Raw genomic sequence first — 18,333 nt, 5'->3', positions numbered from 1 at the left:
CCTGGTTACCGGAATAAGGAAGCTGTTTATACTTGACTTGTGACTCCCCTAACAAGAAGTTTAGCTTCTGTCTGAGGTCTGACATCTCCACTGTCAGCTCAGTCACGTCAGGTTAGCTTTTGTCTGCTTAAGAAAGAGTCCAAGTGTTGACTGTCTCCAATACCTTTGTATTGTGTCTGGCCATAAAGACGAGCAGAATGTGAGTGAATGTCTTTATGATGGCTGACAGGTTTGTTCTCCAAGGTAGAGCTCGAGACCCCAGAGTGTGAATCACACAGGTCGGTCCAGGAACCCACTCTTGAGTGCTTTTGTGATATTTCTACGTACTGGTGCTATTCTGGCCAGTGGCGGTGAGCAAATGGAAGTACATTTGCTGACTTTTTACCCCGCGCGGTTTATCTTCGTTGCCAACCATAAGCAGTCAGATGAGCCTCCCTGAAGATGGGACAAACTGCTTTCATCTCTTGGTGCGCCGCTCGACAAGCTTCTCTCTCAGTAGCAGCAGGAGCAGCAGCTCTAATCGCCCCCTAAACTTCATCAAAGCGCCCGACTGCCTCAGACATATGGCTGCATCCGGCCTGTTTTCCTCGCCAGGTCTGTTCCTTACAGGTTGCGCCCTCAGGAGTTGCCATGGAAGTGTGAAGCTGTACTTGTGTGTACTTCCACACCCTGTGGAAGAGAGGGGCGGGGTGAGATGCGGCATTTAAAGCGACAGACGCTCCAAAGCCGGCAGCTTGGCACAGGGCTGTTGGAAGTCAGGTTCAAGTCCGTCAGATTGACAACGCTGGTCGAGGGTCATGGCCCCCCCGAGTTTATTGCGCCACCACCAGGTCTTCAGGTGAGAGGCCGAGAAAGAAGGAAAGCCACTTTAATGGCTTATTGATCAGCGGAGTGCCACATCAGATTGGCTTAAGTCACTCTCACGTGCACACACACACTACACACACACACACTGTCTTACTAAAGGCGATTGACCGCAAATGCCACTCGTTTTCAGACGGCAACGTGCGCCAATTAGGAGCCGGCGTGCCTTGATTGTGAGCCATTTGAATGGGTTTGACTCATTTGCCGTTTGTAGTGAGTCGTGTGCACTGTGTGTATCGCTGACACACACGGTGATACACACTTCCTCCAGACTATGGGGCAAGAGCGTAGTCTGTCTCTGGAATTTGTTGCCAGGGGTGAAGCAGAAGAGAGAAAAGTGTGTGCGTGCGTGTGTGTGAGATTTCCATGTAATGATTGGGCGGAGGTTTTCACGGCTGAATGAATAAGTGAGAGAAACGGTTCTCTGCTCCAACCTGCAGATACAGGCAGGGTGAATGATTGGACGTGTTCCCCAGGCCAAATGCAGCCACTGGGAGCTGAAACAGGTGTTCGCGTTTTTGTGCCAGGGTGTACTGAAGGGTAAACACAAATCATCATCATCATCATCATCATCATCACAGAAAAAAAAACCCTCCCTGAATCAGAGCTCATCCACATCTTGTTGTAATTTATCCCTTTGGAATAAAATATGGGATGAGTGGTCCAGCAAGTTGAAATTGGGATAGGAAATAAGTGGTTGGAAGCAGATGAACAGTACGAGTTTTATCTGTAGGTGGCGGTATAAGCAACACACTGCCACTGTATTGCAGCAGTCAACAACCAACTGGCGAGCTGGCATTGAATTCTGTCGTGCAAAATCCAGCGTTGCCGTTTGTTTCCGTCAGTGTTCAGAGAGACGGAAACCCAGCTGTGGTCTCCTGGTGCTCCCTCAACTCCTCAGACCTTTGGCTAATGTGTCTTACCAGTTGCACAAAATCCTTTCCATGAGAGATCACCGTCGCGATTCATGCCGTACGTTGGCTGAACTCGGCCCCTGACCCGGTGGGCCAAGGGTTGACTCATTCTGAAAGGGAGCTTACACAACTCAGATGGAAGGAAGGCGGGGGGGAAAAAGATGTAGCAGAAGATGTGGGTCGTATTGAAGTTGGACGCAAACAAAAGAAAGGAAACGCTCAGACTGTGTGTGTGTGTGAGAGAGAGAGAGAGAGAAAATGATCCAAGGCGTGATGGGTGTAGGCGTGATGAGATCAAGAGTTGGAGTCGACCGGTTGAACCATTGAGCGGCACGCAGACCTTTTCAACTTCCCCTTTCATCCTTCTCTCTGTTCATCAGCACAGGCAACTGTATGTGAGAAGGCTTTGTGCGTATGTGCCTGAGTGTGCGTCTTGTGTGAAAGAGTTTTCCGGCATTTGTGATAATGCCCGACGTTATGACTTCATGTAAAGGAGCTATTTCTTTGTCTGCCGTCTGAGTCTGCGATCCGTTGAAAGCACTCTGCAATCTCAGTGCGTGTGCGCTACAGTAAGAGAGGGAGAAAAAAAAAAAAAAGACATAATTGAGAGTCTGTAATTGAACGTGTGACTTCCTATAGCTGCTTTCTCACTCTGTGAAACTCTGTGGCCTGAGTCACTGGGATTGAACCGCGTCTGCGGCCTTTGCCGCTACAATCGTGTCTCTGTCTCATTCAAGTAATAAGTTGACCTTCGACGGCCAACAACGCAGGTGCAGAGGTGGCCGGCCAGGGTCAGGAGAATGAGGCCTGAGCAGCCGACCGTCACTGATTCCTATCAGTTCTTCGTTTCCAAGAATGTCGCGTCAGAAAATGGACAGAAATAACAAACATTGTCACAGTTTTTTCCGGTCTGTTTGGAAACGCGGCTAACGCAAAGATTAGTCGCACGTTGTGAAACCATCAGCTGACGCGAGCGACGAGCTGCGTTAGATTAATGTGACCTTGTCTTGGGCTCGGCACAGCGCTCCTCACCGCCGGTGCCAGCTGAGCTACAGGAATAATTACAACTTGGCCAGTTGACAGTAATTCCTGAAATCCAACCTCTCCGCTCTTCTGCTGCTGCCTTTGTTTGCCTCTGCTCCTTCCTGCGGCCACGTAGCGCAATCATAAAGAGAAGCTGTATTTGCACTATCGTAGCAGCAAGTGAACACATCTCTACGCTCTGTGTAGCTCAGTGTCTGACGCTAACTGCTGCTACTGCTGCTGCTACTGCTGCTGCTACTGCTGGTGAATACGGCGGAGTTTGCCACATTTGTCATTTGCATGGATACAGAGCGTTTATTCCGCTACATAGTCTTTGCATAAAGCCTGGTTCATATGTGGGCAAGCTGCACGAGAGCCGCCAGGCCGAGTATGGTTTGCAGCATTGTTTCTCGTGTCAGTTGAGTTGAGTTGAGTTGCTGTGTCACGCGAGCGCTCACTGACTCAGACGGATGTGACATCTCTGCTTTGCTGCCACTTTGGAGGCCACCAAAGCCGCATGACCCCTCTGGGCGAGTGGGATGCTGAGTCTCCCGCTGGATGGTGTGTGTTTCTTTTGGAAATGAGATCCTTTCTCATCATATTTAGACTCTTGTGTAATATAAGACGCGAGGTGCTATATTTAAAGTCTAATTCTGGAGGAGGTTTTTAATAAGGGTTCAGTAGAGAGAGAAAACACTAAAGAGGTGAAAGAGGGTCTGAGACTTTCCCCCGGAACTGTCAGGGGGGCGGGGGAGGGAGGCCGCCGGGTCGATGGGCGTCGGCACGGTTGACTGACTGCGTGTGCAGGTGGGGAAGGCAGTCTGGGCTCTGCGGCGTACAAGACGTGCAGTTGTCGATATGTGGAGGCCGGTCGCAGCCAAAGCAAAAGGCTTTCTGCCCGATAATGACGTGTGTGTGTGTGTGTGTGTGTGTGTGTGTGTGTGTGTGTGTGTGTGTGTGTGTGTGTGTGTGTGTGTGTGTGTGTGTGTGTGTGTGTGTGTGTGTGTGTGTGTGTGTGGATAAGAAGACTTTAACATGACAAATTGGAGTTCCTTCAGGGAGGCTAAAAATCATCAGAGCGAACCCCCTTAAAGTGCCACGGAAAGATACACATCAAATGCTACGGCACATATAAGTCATCATCAGGCAAGAGAGGATCCACTCGGCTGCACCTTTGATCTCTCGGCCTTGATTCATATTTGATCATACAGCCAGAAAAAAGGCCCGGCTGAGAGAGCGATGGGCCGCTTGAAAGGTCTCACGTTATCTCTGCTTTTAGGTCTTTATGCTTCACCCCCCAACTCCAGTGGAGCAGGAATTGCACCAATATTTGTCCAGAACACAAGCAGCGTACTTAGCCCTCTGTTTACAGCACGCCCAACACTTGGTCGTCTGGCTGGCGTGTCCCTGTGTGTTTCTACAAGTGCTTATTTATTTATTTGTTTTTTGCGGAGGGTGGGGGTGGGGGGACGAAGCAGCAGCCGTGCTCCTCTGCACTTCCTGTCCCCCTTTCCTCTCCTCTCTGCCTCCGCTCCGCGCCTCCCTTGTTCTTATCGGAGGCAGTGCAGGATTACAGTGAGGGAGCTGACAGTGACTGGCAGTCCGACAGCTCCTGCAGCCTCGCCTCTGCTCCCGCAGAGCTCCGGGCCTGGGACGGGGATAAGCTGACAACCTGGGAGCCGGTCCAGACAGATAGCGATGGAGACGCGAGATGAAAGGAGGAGGGAATTTGGGTCACGCACATATATAGAAGCACAAATGTGTAGTGACTTCCGTCAGCAACCCCCAGACATAAGCGATGCGTCTTCCGCCGGCTGTTGTAATGCACCGTCGCCTAACAGCCGACTCCATTTCGATGACGCTGGAGAACTTAATCGGAGCGCTGAGATGTGTTGTGATCGCTGCCTCCCCCGCTTTTTATCCCGCAAACTCCAGAAGGCAGGTGCGGCGCCGTTGCACCGTGTCATCTGTACTTCCCCCTCTCGTAGAGGGAACAGATGCACTTTGTCCGTCACCGGCCGCATACCGGCCAAAATAAGCTGCTGAGGCAGAACCTCCACTTTAAGGGGCATCTAAAATGCAGAAGCTGCAAACCTGGAAGTGTCATCACGCCCGTCTTTGTGTTGGAGCGACACGAGTTAATGTTTGCAGAGGTCCAGGGGAGGGCAAAGTGTGACGGTTTCATAAATAATATTCAACAGGAATGCACACGCAGTCTAAAATAAACTCCAAACTCTCGACATCCCCTGGGTTGTTTTTTTCTCCCCCCCCTCTCTAAACCAGCACTCTCGCTCGGGTATCCTCAGCTGCAAACTGGGTGTGTTTGGGTATCAACAATGAACGCCTCGGCCAGGAGGATATGTACTTAGAGAGAGGAATTCAAAAACAGGAAAATGGCCAGTGATAGAAAACAATCCCCCAAATACCAAAACCCACCCTGCTGCACCAAACGTTGTTCTTGGCCCGGCTTTGCTTCCACAGCTAAAAGTCTACTCGACAGGTCATCGATGCCAAGTGTCGGTCCATCCACGGGTGACTCGCGCTTTGTTGATCTCGTTTGTTCTTTCGGGACACGCGTGTGATGAAATCCTGCATTCCAGGAGCATGGGATCCGCACGTGGTTGTGGGACACTGGGCGGCAGGTTGAAACACAGACCCGAAATGTCTTTTTTTGATGAGGTCAGAATCGTGTCCTCGAGGCTGACAGCATTTTTCTCAACGGGGTGCAGTTTCTGTCTGTCTGTCTGTCTGTCTGTCTGTCTGTCTGTCTGTCTGTCTGTGGATTGGGCCAGTTCATCTTTTTGACTGAATGGCTCGGACAGGCGGCAGCGGATCAGCCCTCATCTGGCTCGCTTATTTGGCTGGATGCTGTGCTGAGGGCTGGCCAGCTGACGAGCTCTTTGGACGCGGCTGCCTGTGTGTCTGGCCGGCCGGCCGGCTGGCTGGACGCCCCGACTGGCCGGTTATTATTTCTGGACCCTTCCTTTAGCTATGCGGTAAGCTCGTGAAAGTGGAACGGAGGGCATTTGGCCGTGACCGGCCGGGTAGGTGTGCTGAAACACTGCTGACGGAAGATAAGACACGGTCGACCAGGATGTTCCCCAACTGCCCGTAAGCCCCCGCGAGTCCATCACCAATTACACTATCAGCACCTCTTTAGAGGGTGTACCCGTCTCCCTTTCCCCCTGGCTGCACCCTGCTTGGATTTTTGTCAGTATGTATTCCGTAAAGTCTCTCCAGAGAGAACCCACTGGTGCTCTTGGACTGGCGCGAGAAGCCTCCCTTGAAAGGAAGTGAGGATTGTTGGCGAAGGAGAGGCCCAGCGACTGGAGAACAGTTTACTAAGACGTGTGGCGCAGCACACAATCGTTGTGTTCCTGTGGTGTTTCGCATCGCTCTCACGAAGGCTCGCGCACCACTTGCATAACGTGCAGACATTTTTAGCTGGTATTTACATGGGCGTGGACAACTAATTAACAGGCAAACACGCACACATGCTCTGTTGCAGCTGTGCTTACGCTGAGCGTACACACGCATTGCAGGGGCTTGCAGGAGAAATACCTGTGGTAAGGAAAAAAAGAACGGCGCTCTAATGCCAGATTCACAGACGCACTAATCGGACCAAATGCTCTCCTTTACGGGAACAGGCAGCCTGCAGTTGTCAGGTGGTTTTGGTCTCCTCTCAGCTCCTCTCATTCTTGCCTTCGCCTCTAACCGCAACACGATTCCTCGGGTGTTTAAAGATCTGCCCGCGTTCTCTCCCACTCTCGACTGGGAGTCCACGGTAAAACACAGCGAGCCGTCGTTGCAAGAGACCCGATCAATGACTTTACTGTGTGCATTACGTCTGATGGATGGGCCGGCGGTGCACTAACAAGCGTGCTAAGTGTTGAGTGCTCCTGCCTGCTGGTGTAAACCCGTGGAGACATTCTGCAGCAGGCCTGCAAGACCCTCAAATCTGGTTATGCGGCCGCAGTTGCCGGCTTCACGTGACTTTTACTAAAAGTCAGATACTCTCTTTGGATATGATTTGAAATGACACTTTTGCATCATATTGTGCATGGGAGGCAGCTAAACTATCCTCCAGCCCCCTTTTTAGTTCACTGAAGGAAACCCCATTGACGTCCCCCACAGAAAACCCCTTCAGGGGGGCCGCAACAGATCCAAACTCCACAACCTTTAAAATCACACTGACTCTGACGCGCGCGAGGGAATGTTGTGATCCTCTGCGACACAGAACATCAGCTAACATCTGCTAATGCTCTCCTGGCGGATTAAAATCTGCAGTGTGCCCTCTAATCGCTCCCACTCATTTACTCCCTTCCCTAATGAGAACCATGCTGCCAACCAGGAGCTGATTGCTAAGACCAGGTCACAGGTCCTGATATCGGCACTACGGGGGCACAAAGCTTTGGCGTTGGACACCTATGCGGTGTTGTTCCCCAGGGTGGACTCATTAAAGAGTCTACGAGTCCGTTTAAAGAGGCTTTGCACCGCGCGCAAGGCGAGCGATTCTTCCACCATATCCCAGTTGCAATTTGCTGACTTACACGAATGCGCTGCTGCTCTTGCATCATGACCTAGCTGCCTTTATTCTTGGAAGTGAACGTGTGCACCGTTCCATCCAAACTTTTCACTGTTTACCCAACGGCCATTTGGACCGACGAGCGTCCACTTTCACCCAAACGATCGATGGAAAGCTGGCCCGGTTCCTCCGGCTCAGAGACCGTGAAGAGTCTGGTGTAAAGTGGAGGAACTCCGAGTCGGTGCGACCAGAAAGCAGGCTTCAGCTGATTCTCGGAACACTTGCACAAGGCCACTAAGAAGCTGCAGGATTTGCCGGTTTCTGTTTGCAGGTTTTGCTGTTTGTTTTTTCTATTTTCAAGAGTTTTGCCAAGAGCAACACATGACTGCAGTCCACCAATGGCACTATTTCCCAGTCCCCTTTGGTTGGGCTTTAGTGGGAGAGATTTGTGGGCTTTGCACTGTTGTTGTTGTTGTTTACTTGTAATCTTTTAAATAGGAGGCAGAGTCTAATAAGGTCTCGTAAAAAGTAGTAAGCTTGTGTGCTGCACTTTGTTTCATGTGTTTGTAAGAACGAGTGGCTCGGCTAATGCCATCTAGAGGGGTTCTTTTGTCCAGGGGGGCCCCGGCTCGTCATATCAACAGTTTGAGAGAAACACAATGATGCACAGATTGGATTGTATTGCAAATCTATCCATTATGGCTTTTCCAAATGGTACGGGATGCCACAGATCAACTGGGCCCGAGTCGAGCGTGGAAGGAGGAACTGTTGACCGTTGACTCACCGTTGTTTGATCGCTAAATAAAGACATTGATCTGTTTGACCCGGTAACGTGTTTGTGGTCCAGAGTACTGCCAAAGCAAACCGTCATCCCAGTTCTGCAAGATATTTTCGGGAGTTTGTTTTCTGTGAAAAAAAGGTCACGAGCTGGATGTCTGTGTAGGAAAGCTGGCATTTGGAGCGTCTGCTTGGTTCTGGCACGAGAAGCCAGGAAGGTGCCGCTGGGATCCACTTTAAATGTGCTGCTGCTTGAAAAGTAACGTACTTAAATGTGTTCTTTATGCCAACTCCCACCAGCGCTGCAACGCAAAGTGGTTGAGATGCAGAAATGTTTGCATCAGCGATGTAACAGGACCCGTTGTGGTGTTGTCGTTGTCGTCGTTGTTGTTGAGCTGTGTGGTTGGTCGCGTCTGTGTTGATGTGCAGTCACCAGGAGACCCCGTCCAACCACTCAAGGTTGAGCAGCTTGAGAAGCTGAGCTTCTCTCGACACTGCTGCGTCATCCCAAGAATGGACTGATTGTTGCCCACCGCACTGACTCAGTTGTGCGTTTGTGTAGCAAAAAGTTGCCATAGTTTTGTGTGTGTTTGAAGTGAAGGCAAAGGAGCTGTAGTGATTCCTTTAAAGCCAGGACGGCCTGCCCCACTTTCACTCCTTCCATCTTGCAAAGACTTTCAATCCACTCTACTCCTGCGTGTGTGTGTGTGTGTGTGTGTGTGCGTGCATGCGTGTGTGTTTCCGTGCTTACTTGCATGTGTGTGTCTGTGTACTTGAATGTTCTTTCTTGACAAGTATCTCTTTACTTAGCTATCCAGAAAGGCCAGGATGTCCCTTTAAAATTGTCCTGGTTTAAACTGTGGCAGCAACTCGTTGTATTCAATTTTAAATCTAAAAAATAAAAAAATAAATAAAAAAATGGTGCATTTACTGTCAGGAACTCTTTCCCATGCACTGTGTATTTATTTAGCCCTCTGTTTACAGCCTCCTGCTAAAGCTGATGCTTTGTTGGAAATGTTGGGAAGGCGTCAAAAACAAGGGGGTCAAACAAGAGGGCGGAGCCAACACCAAGGCTGAGAGCGGTGGTCACTAACCCAAGAGTAGAAATCAGTGGCCTCTGTGACATCACAAAGGGCGGATTTGCAGAACAACATGTTTTAACTCACACTTTTGGGGGGGGGGGGGGGGGGGGTGGAGGAGTGGAGGAAGCAAAAGAGGGAAAGGATGGACTTCTGGGAGTTTGCTCACAGGACAGCGAGACAGATTCAACTTGTAATTTATAACTCGTAACGTGGGAGCTTTAAAACTTCACGTTTTCGAATCCGCTGGTGAGGCAGCCTGACGATTTTATTGCTCTCAGATGCAGGCGTCGTTTCACTGAGAGAAGTGACACTCACTCCACAGGCCGCCCAGTGGGAGTCGCCTCTGCTAGACCATGTGCAGCCATGCGTCTTCACAGCGGAGCTGAAGCAGTGTCTCCCGCACAAGCAGAGACAGTCGCGTCCTCTTGTCCACACCAGAATTCACGCAGATCTGCTTTAAAAACAACAACAACAAAAAATAACCTCACGTCTGTTTAAAAGAAATCTATAAATCCATTAAAAAACTGCTGCTAAATAAAACAAAAATTCCTATGAGGGAAAGTTTTCCCGAAGCTGCGGTGGTTTCAGCCTGGTTCCAGCAGCTGCAGCAGCTGCAGCAGCAGCAGCAGCAGCAGCAGCAGCAGCAGCAGCGTCGTACATCACCAGCCCCGTCAAGTATTGACAGTGTGTAGCAGAGTGTGGAATGCTAACAGGCTGGCTGGGCGTGGCCACGCTGGCGGCTCTGACCCCGTGACCTGTGGTTACATAACCCCGGCGTGGCTCCTGCGCCGCCGCCGTCCTGCCGAGCGCCTGGGGCTCGACCTGCCGCCTGTTGTTGGTTTGTTGAATTTAGATAACTCAGACTGGAGCCCGACTGGTTTTGCCGAGCCATTAATTCAACATGTGCGTCATGTGTCTCTCAAGACAGTGATGTAAGCCAAAGTGATGGGAGACCTGAGTTCAGACAAACCGCTTCAGAAAGTTGCTCCTGTTTTTCCCCCCTGAATGAATTATAATTATTTATATTTATTCTAATTATGTTTAACCAATAATGCTATTTGATTATATGCATGTATATATACAGTACATATTTTTACATATATATGTATATAAATACATAAGATGTGTGTGTATATATTATACATTTTATATATACATATATACATTTATTTATTGTTAACGAATAACTTGAATAGCCATGTATTTATGAATGGAATATTTGTAATTTATATTTATTTATAATTATTATTATTATTATTATTAGTAGTAGTAGTGGTGGTAATAGTAGTGGTAGTAGTGTTAGTATCATCATAAATAGTCTCCTGTGGGCAATGTTACATCATATTCTACACATGGAGGCACAGATGCACACACAGACAAACTTCCACTGAAGGTTAAGCAAGGATAGCTGGGCCCTCTGCTATTGGAAATGATCCACGCACACACACACAAACACGCACACACACACACTCACACTCACACTCACACGCACTTGTCAGCTGCAGCATCTGCTGCTCCGTCCTCTTCCCCTATCTTCTCCTCTCAGTCTTGGGCCTTCAGACGATGGTGCAGGATCTCCAGGGACAGCTGGTGGGTCACTCTGTGTGTGTGTGTGTGTGTGTGTGTGTGTGTGTGTGTGTGTGTGTGTGTGTGTGTGTGTGTGTGTGTGTGTGTGTGTGTGTGTGTGTGTGGCGTGAGATAGCATCTGTGCTGCCAGCGGGAACCTGCCACAGCCGCCCTGGTGACTTTCTCAGGACGAGTACTGAAGCCCCACAGCAACAAAAAAAGTTCTCTTTTCAAAAGAATATCCAAAGGTTTTTCATCCGATAGTTAATATCAACATCATCACATAGTTGATAGTGGTTGACCAACACTGGGAACTTCTGACAGGAGGACAGGTGTCCACTGTTACTAAGTAGACTAATAACCCTAACCCTGGTTGCATGACCACTGGGTTGGCTGCTCAATATGTTTTCCTCTTTGTGTTTCTTCTTCTTCTTCTTCTTCTTCTTCTTGAAGCATCTGAGGGTTCATTTGTCAGGCCAGACACACTCGCACAGATTGTTTTTTGCAAGATGTTGAAGTTCAGAACTTGGCGTGCTTGTTGTGTGTGTGTGTGTGTGTGTGTGTGTGTGTGTGTGTGTGTGTGTGTGTGTGTGTGTGTGTGTGTGTGTGTGTGTGTGTGTTGTGAATTTATAGTAAGTGGGTTAACATTTGAAAAAAGACATGAAAAGGGATCAAAAGCAGCATTTTTTTGCTCTGTGTATGTGGGCAGCAGGCATCGCTTTGGGTAATAGAGGAAAGATGTGTACAAGATTTCACTCGCGTGTGTGTGTGTGTGTGTGTGTTCTCCTTAGGCCTCCCTCCCAGCCTATTCCCTGTCTCCCAGTGCTGGGATCGCAGCCAGCCAATCACAGGCAGGCTTCCTGATTCTCGGGGACTAAGGCTGCTCTGCTGAGTAACTCCCTGTGGTTGCCATGTGCAGCGGCAGTCCTTAGCGCAGGGGGGGTTTTCTTACTCAGGTATTTTTGGTCGGGCTGATTGAGAAACTTTGTACAAAAGTCCTACGCAAATAAAAAAGTAATGCATCCCCCCCCCCCCACTGTGAGGTTTCCATCCCCTCCTCTCGCTCTCTTCCTGCACGCAGCGGGGAGAAGCTGCTCCCTGGCATCTCCGTCACGTGTCGCAGCGACGTTGCTGCGCTGTGATGCGATGCCCCGGAGAACGCACGTGTCAGGAAGGAGGGATGGAGAGTAGAGGTGCGCTAACGAAGCGTCCGCCTTGCAAAGCTCCCGTCTGGAGAGCTTCCAGCGGGCCTCGCTCAAGCTAGCTGCTGAGCAGTTAGCATCAGAAGCCTCAAGCTGATGCTTCCCCACCACCTAAAATCTTATTGGTTGTTTCCTGACAGAGTGATCGTGAGCGAAGGCTCGTCCAGGTTTTGGATTCGCCGCATCTTTCCAAACACTCGGCTGCTGATTCCCAACCTTGGTTTAAAAGGTTTCCTGACATTCGCAGCAGGGTTAAGAAAACAACAACAACAACAACAACAAGAAACGTTATGCGCAGTCAGTTTGACGTATGAGCCAATAAATTCCTGCTTGAGGTGTTTCTGCCTCACCAGATGTTATCATAATCTCATAAAAAACTTTATGGAATTAAAAATATGCTCGTTTTTGCACCTTCCTCCCAGAGGAAGCGCACAACTCACACGTCTCAGTCTAGTGTGTGTGTGTGTGTGTGTGTGTGTGTGTGTGTGTGTGTGTGTGTGTGTGTGTGTGTGTGTGTGTGTGTGTGTGTGTGTGTGTGTGTGTGTGTGTGTGTGTGTGTGTGTGTGATGTCACGGTCTACCTCTGTACATCAGTCTGCACTTATCGCAGTTTAAACAGTGTCGGAGTGTCTGTTATCTGCTATCTGCGACCTGCCTTCATGGTTGCATTGTGCACATTGTGTGTGTGTGTGTGTGTGTGCGTGTGCGTGCGTGTGCGTGTGTGTGACGGACAGACTTATCAGCAGTGTAAAGCATGATCGTCGGTGGAGGCGGAAGTGCGTTTTGCCGTTTGCGTTTCGCAGCGTGGAACTTTGACCCACACTGATAGCCGAGCCGTGCGTTTCGGCGGCGGCGCCGAATTGCGTAACCGCCGGTTGCGTGCTCGTATTTCCTCGCATGCTGCGCTGAAAAAGGTTTGGACAATTCCGAAGGCTGCAGCTCGACGGCACTCGCAGCAGGTTGAATAGCTGTTTTATACCAAACCTTTTTATTGCAAAACATATCAATTGTAACATTTGTAAGCATATTGTACAATATGTATATCTCCCCACCCCCCACAAGGTCACATACATCCACGACACAGTTAGATATCCAGGTACGTCTGGATGAAGAACCGTTGCACAGTCACGAACCAGAGATGCAAACTATCCATGAATCCATTCAGCGTTAACGATTCATTTTTCCAGAGAACCTAAATTTCACAATGAAAAAACCGCAGCACTTAAGTAATGTTGAGGCTCCCAGTTTTACATTGGAGGACAGTAAAAACACCCGGTGTGCAGTCTTCAAACTGGGTCTTTGAAGATCCAGTCTTGTTTCTCATGTTCAAGCTTTTGCAGTCCTGTGATTGGCCAGCACAAAGCTGCAACTGTTTGCTATGCGAACCAGAGCGACCCCCTCCCCCCCCCACCCCCCACCCCCCTCCGTTGTTGTTGTTGTTGTGTCCACCTGAGCCGACCTCCGTGGGTTTAGTTGTTGCATTTTGCAGCGAAACCCCCCCCCCCCCCCCAGAGCTGCGGCGGCGGCGGCGTCCTGGACCTCCGTCGTCGAGACGTCGTGACTCAGTTCAAATCAGACCGAAATAAAAACAAAAAGCAAAAAAAAAAAAAAAAAACCCCAACCAAACAGAAAGCTTGGCTGGTGTGGTCTGTTCCAATGGCTGAACTGCCAAGAGAAGCCAGTTTTGAAACAGGAAGTCCCCTCTGAGGGCTGCTCGCCTTCTGGTGCATCTGCTCCCTTCCTTTTCTGGTCCCCTTTTATTTATTTATTTTATTATTATTATCATTATTATTATTATCATTATTATTATTATTTAGTTCCCCTCTGCTTCTCGCGCTCTCCTCCCTCCCTCCCTCCCTCCCTCCCTCCCCTGCACTCGTCACGCAGAGACAGAACCGAGGAGCGTGCGCAGGAACTCTGAGGGAGCCTGCAGAGACCCGCTGACATCCTGGAGAAGCGTTGAGAAATAAAGCCTCTGACATTTTGCAGGAACAAAAAGAATCTTTAGAAAAGCGGCGGGTGAAACTGTCTGGTGGCGGCAGCTCCAGTCTGCAGACGCAACGTGTTTGAACACATGCACATGTGTCCAAACACTGAGTGTGTGTGTGTGTGTGTGTGTGTGTGTGTGTGTGTGTGTGTGTGTGTGTGTGTGTGTGTGTGTGTGTGTGTGTGTGTGTGTGTGTGTGTGTGTCAATAGGCAGGAGACCCAATAGAAGAGCAGGCCTGTCAGGGTTCCAGGGCTACACACAGGGCACATAATGCAGCTTGTAACAGGCAGGGTCACCTGATCCCGGGCCTGCTGAGTCGGTCCGTCCGTCCGCATCCATTCTGAGCCTGCAATCTCAGATAGGCGTGGGTTTACAGCCCAGCTGTTCCTGTGGGATGACTGGTAATGACTTTACTGGGTGTAGTTGAAGATTTCTTCTTCTTTTTTTCAAAGCAGGGTCACTACATCCAGACGATGGGCTCCTGGCCAATGAGGTTAATGGTTAACGTGCTACGTGTGTGTCCGTGTGAGTCTTATCGACGCCTCGGCGCCTCTTTTATCTCCACTCGACATCTTTCGCTTGTTGATTTATCTTTCTTTCTTTCTTTTTTTTGCCTCGTGGCTGCACGTCAGGCTTGTTGACTGTGCGTATTCAGTTGTCAATACTATGCTAATGCTAATGCTAATGCTAACAATAATGATAAGAAGAAGAAGCCGCAGTGCACACATCCTCCTCTGGGCGGCCGACCCTGGCTGCTGTTTACCAGACGCTCTCACGTGTCTTGGCTGCCGCCGGCTCCTAATTCGTCCTTGAAGGCGACCTTGCCGCTGCAGACGCTGCACTTTGCACTCTGCACTGTAGGCGGCACTGGTGGACTTTTTTTTTAATTTAATTTAATTTTTTTAATAGAGGTCGTGAAAGAAGATACACATATGTAGGTTGTTTATGTTTGCTGTGACATGTCGGGCGCAACGTCCATCTGCTACATGCTACATGCTACATGCTGCATGCACACAGGTGGCAGAGGGAGGCGGGGATAAGACGTTAAATTTGATTGGACGAGCCGTTGGTCCTTCTTAAAGGGATCTGAAAAAGTTTCCTTTTTCTTTCCGCCACCAACGACTCACAACAAAAAAAAAAAGCAGGATTCGCTCGATGTGTACGGTCAATATTTCCCTCTGGGGCCGTGTTTCCAGTCCTTCCTCCAGTGGTGACTTGCCAGCCGCTGGTGCGTTCACCCAAACACGCTGTTTGCTCTGCCGAAGCGCCGCCTTCCTACGCCCGTGTGTTTGCCAACTGTGTCAACTGGCTTGAAAACAAATAAAGGAGAAGTAGAGGAATAAGAAGAAGCAGTCAGTTTCCGTTTGTGACCCGGGGGCTGCTCGTCACCTGATCACATGACCCGCTTTCCCTGAGCCCAGCCATGAAGACGCTGCCTTGTCTCCGGGTTCTACCGTGTCGGTTCCCCCTGCCGCGACCCCGCCGAGAGCCGGGGGGGCGCAGTTACTGTAACTGAGAGGAGAGACGCATGGCGTGCGCAGCACAGCACAGCACATCACAGCACACTGGTGGGCTCTGACTGAATGGGGGAGCAGTAGCTGAAGAGTCAGTTGGACCTGGACCTCCTGGTCCAGGCGACGCCGGGGAGAGAGGCACTGCTCAGACTGCAGTGAAACCTCTGGAGCTCGGCCGCACACTGAGCCCTGTGTTTACAGCTCTACTGCTGAAACGCATTATGATCTTCATCATTATTTATTGCTTTGTTGGACCTTCCACCAGGCTGTCTCACAATGTCACTAACGTGGATATTTTCAATCAATCAATCAAACAATCAATTTTTTATTCATAAAGCAAATCCAATGGCATCTCCAATCAAAGGGAGAACCAACTGATCAATAGTGCCCTTTGTGACATCATCACCAAGGGCTGAATTGCCAGGATGGGCGTACTTGGGCACGCCTTGACTTGGAACGGTACCGAAGAGGTCGATGGACTTTCCTCACTTCCTCCGAGTTCACTGGCAGAACTCCATTACAGTGGGAAAACATTTTCACGGGGAGCTTTTTCTCTTTTGCGTTCAGTGACCCACAGCAGCTCGTCGCTGTCGCGAGTAGAACAAACAAAAAAAAAAACGGCAGCATGAGTGCGTGGAAGCCGACGCCAAGCGGTTTCTCCTGTGGGTGGCGCTAACACTGCCTTCCCTCTGCGGCTCGCAGGGAATGTTGACGCCGCCTGCGGCCGACGGACAGTCAGACGTGGTCGGACGGCTCGGAAGGCTTCCCTCCAGCCAGCGCAGAGGTCCGGACCGCCTCACTCTGGTCTGACTGAGCGGCAGGCTCCACCCCCCCCCCCACACTGCAGCAGGCTCCGCCCACTCCATCCACCTCACCGCTCGGCCTCCTCTGCTCAGGTAGGTCCTGCTCGTTCATTTCTCATCTGGAGTTTTTGAAATGGAAGAAAACAGCCGTCCGGTTCTGATCCGACCGGTTGCAGCTCCGCCCTCTAGATTCTGATTGGTGCCACCTGATGTTGCTTTCTTTCCACATTTTCCCATTCCCAGTCTCTAACTCTGCGGAGCTCTAGACTCTGGCTGTGGAAGCTGATTGGTCCGGTTGAACTTTCCAACTTTACTCTCCACACCCTCAGAAGATGTTTTATTTTGAAAGGAGCGGTCCTTCAGATCACTGTCTGATGCAGCAGCGTCCAGCAACATGTTTTGCAAGGAAAAACACCGACGTGGATTAAAAAAAAAAAGTATTTTATTTTTTACGTCTCGGACACAAAGATTCAGCCCCTCCTCCTCGCTCGCTCGCCCGCACGCTCTCTCTCTCTTTCTCTCTCTCTCCTCCGCACCTTCTCCTTTATTCAGCCGTCACGCCGGCTGAATTGAAATCACACGTTTCACTCACTCACTCACTCACCCCACACTCTCTCTCTCTCTCTCTCTCAGTCTCAGCTTCCGCTTTTCTTTTGTAAACTCCGGGCCGGGGAGAGAGAGAGAGAGGGAGAGAGAGAGAGAGAGGGAGAGAGACAGAGACGGAGATGGAGACAGAAAAGTGGCTTTTCAGCGAGCAGAAAGCCCGGCGAGATGCAGCAGATGGAGGCCTGTCAGTCGGCCGGCTCCAACAATCGCGCTGGGCGGCGAGTCTTGGCAATCAACACGTGTCAGAAAATAGCTGCTTTTGGAGGGGAGGAGGAGGAGGAGGAGGAGGAGGAGGAGGAAGAGGACGGGGGGGGGGGGAGGGAGGAGAAGCGAATGCACGACCGTCACGTCAGTCACGTCGCGGGCGGATCTATTTTCTGATTTGGCTCGGCTTTGCTTTTATTCTCACTTATTATCATTCAACTTGGGGCTCCTGTGTTGTTCTTCAGTTCAGTCCCCTGGAGCCACTCAGGAGACCCTGGGCTTCACGCCACGCCTCCGTCTTGAGGAGAGCACCCGGAGGATGTTTGTGAGGCGTCGAGCCACGAGAGAGGAAATCTTTTCCATCTTTGCTTCACTTTCTTTCTCGCCCAGCGGTGCAACTTTGCAGCGTCGACACGCCGCCGCGCTGCTCTTCCTCATTGGGTTTTTTTTTTTTCAACCCCTGGCTGCAACTCCGCCTCCTTCCCCTGCACGGATGCTGATTGGCTGCTCAGTAGCCCTGCCCACTGACGAGAGATTCACGTTCGAGCCTCTAGGGGTGCGTTCGAGGAGGATTTCCCATCGGTTGTTTCGATGCTGCTATTTCTAAGAATTTTTGAAAAAAAATAGCAAAAAAAAAAAGTCTCATTTTGATAAAAAATAAAAAAAAATAAATAAAAAATCAAATAGAAAATTCTCTGCGCCAACGCCGCTTTTGATTTGCTCTTCTTCTCCCTTTAGTCAGGTGGCGCCGTCGTACCTGACTTCATTTATTGCCGCACAATCAAACACGTTCTCATCTATGTTCTTCTTTTTGAAAAGTTGCTGAATATTCAGCTGCCTTTTTTTTGGAGGAGCCTCAATGGGCGACTCTCCACAGCTGAACGGCTGCGCTGGCGAGGTTCAAACAGCGGCCTGCGGTTGCTACAGTAACGCAGCTCCGTGTCCGTCTCCTTTCGCTTTCTTTAAATATCCCTCCTGGAGTGGCAGACCTCACTTTTACAAAGTGCCTCTGGCATAAGTGGCCCCGCCATTATCGGCCAATCAGGCCCCCGCGTCCGTCACTCCAGAGCAGAACGGACGGAAGTCACGGCGGACCAGAGGAGGCGCTGTTTCCCCCTCCGTGTGCTCGGGACGGACTGGCTCACGCTAATCACAGACGAAACACGGATGGAAATCTTGTTTCTTTTGTTGTCGGCTCGCTCGTTGTTAGCGTTGCCATTATTTCAGTCATCTGCCTGAACAAACACGCAACGATTTGAAAGTGGC

General features: G+C 50.2%; 1 protein-coding gene across 2 annotated transcripts in view; it reads left to right on the top strand.

Moving 5' to 3' along the window:
- Positions 1-18,333, top strand: part of atxn1a (ataxin 1a) — a 61,232-nt gene that overhangs the window by 2,123 nt on the left and 40,776 nt on the right. Inside the window, exon 2 of one of the 2 annotated variants that reach the window (XM_076016387.1) lies at positions 16,157-16,350. The exons of the other annotated variant lie outside the window; for it this stretch is intronic. The gene's annotated coding sequence lies outside the window, so the exon portion shown is untranslated. The remainder of the gene's footprint in view (positions 1-16,156; positions 16,351-18,333) is intronic. 2 annotated transcript variants of the gene reach the window in all.

This window comes from Nelusetta ayraudi, unplaced genomic scaffold (assembly GCF_046127955.1).
Source record: "Nelusetta ayraudi isolate G7.1 ecotype Tasmania unplaced genomic scaffold, CSIRO-AGI_Nayr_v1 ptg000225l, whole genome shotgun sequence".
NCBI lineage: Eukaryota > Metazoa > Chordata > Actinopteri > Tetraodontiformes > Monacanthidae > Nelusetta > Nelusetta ayraudi.
This window is presented reverse-complemented; position numbering and strand designations above follow the sequence as displayed.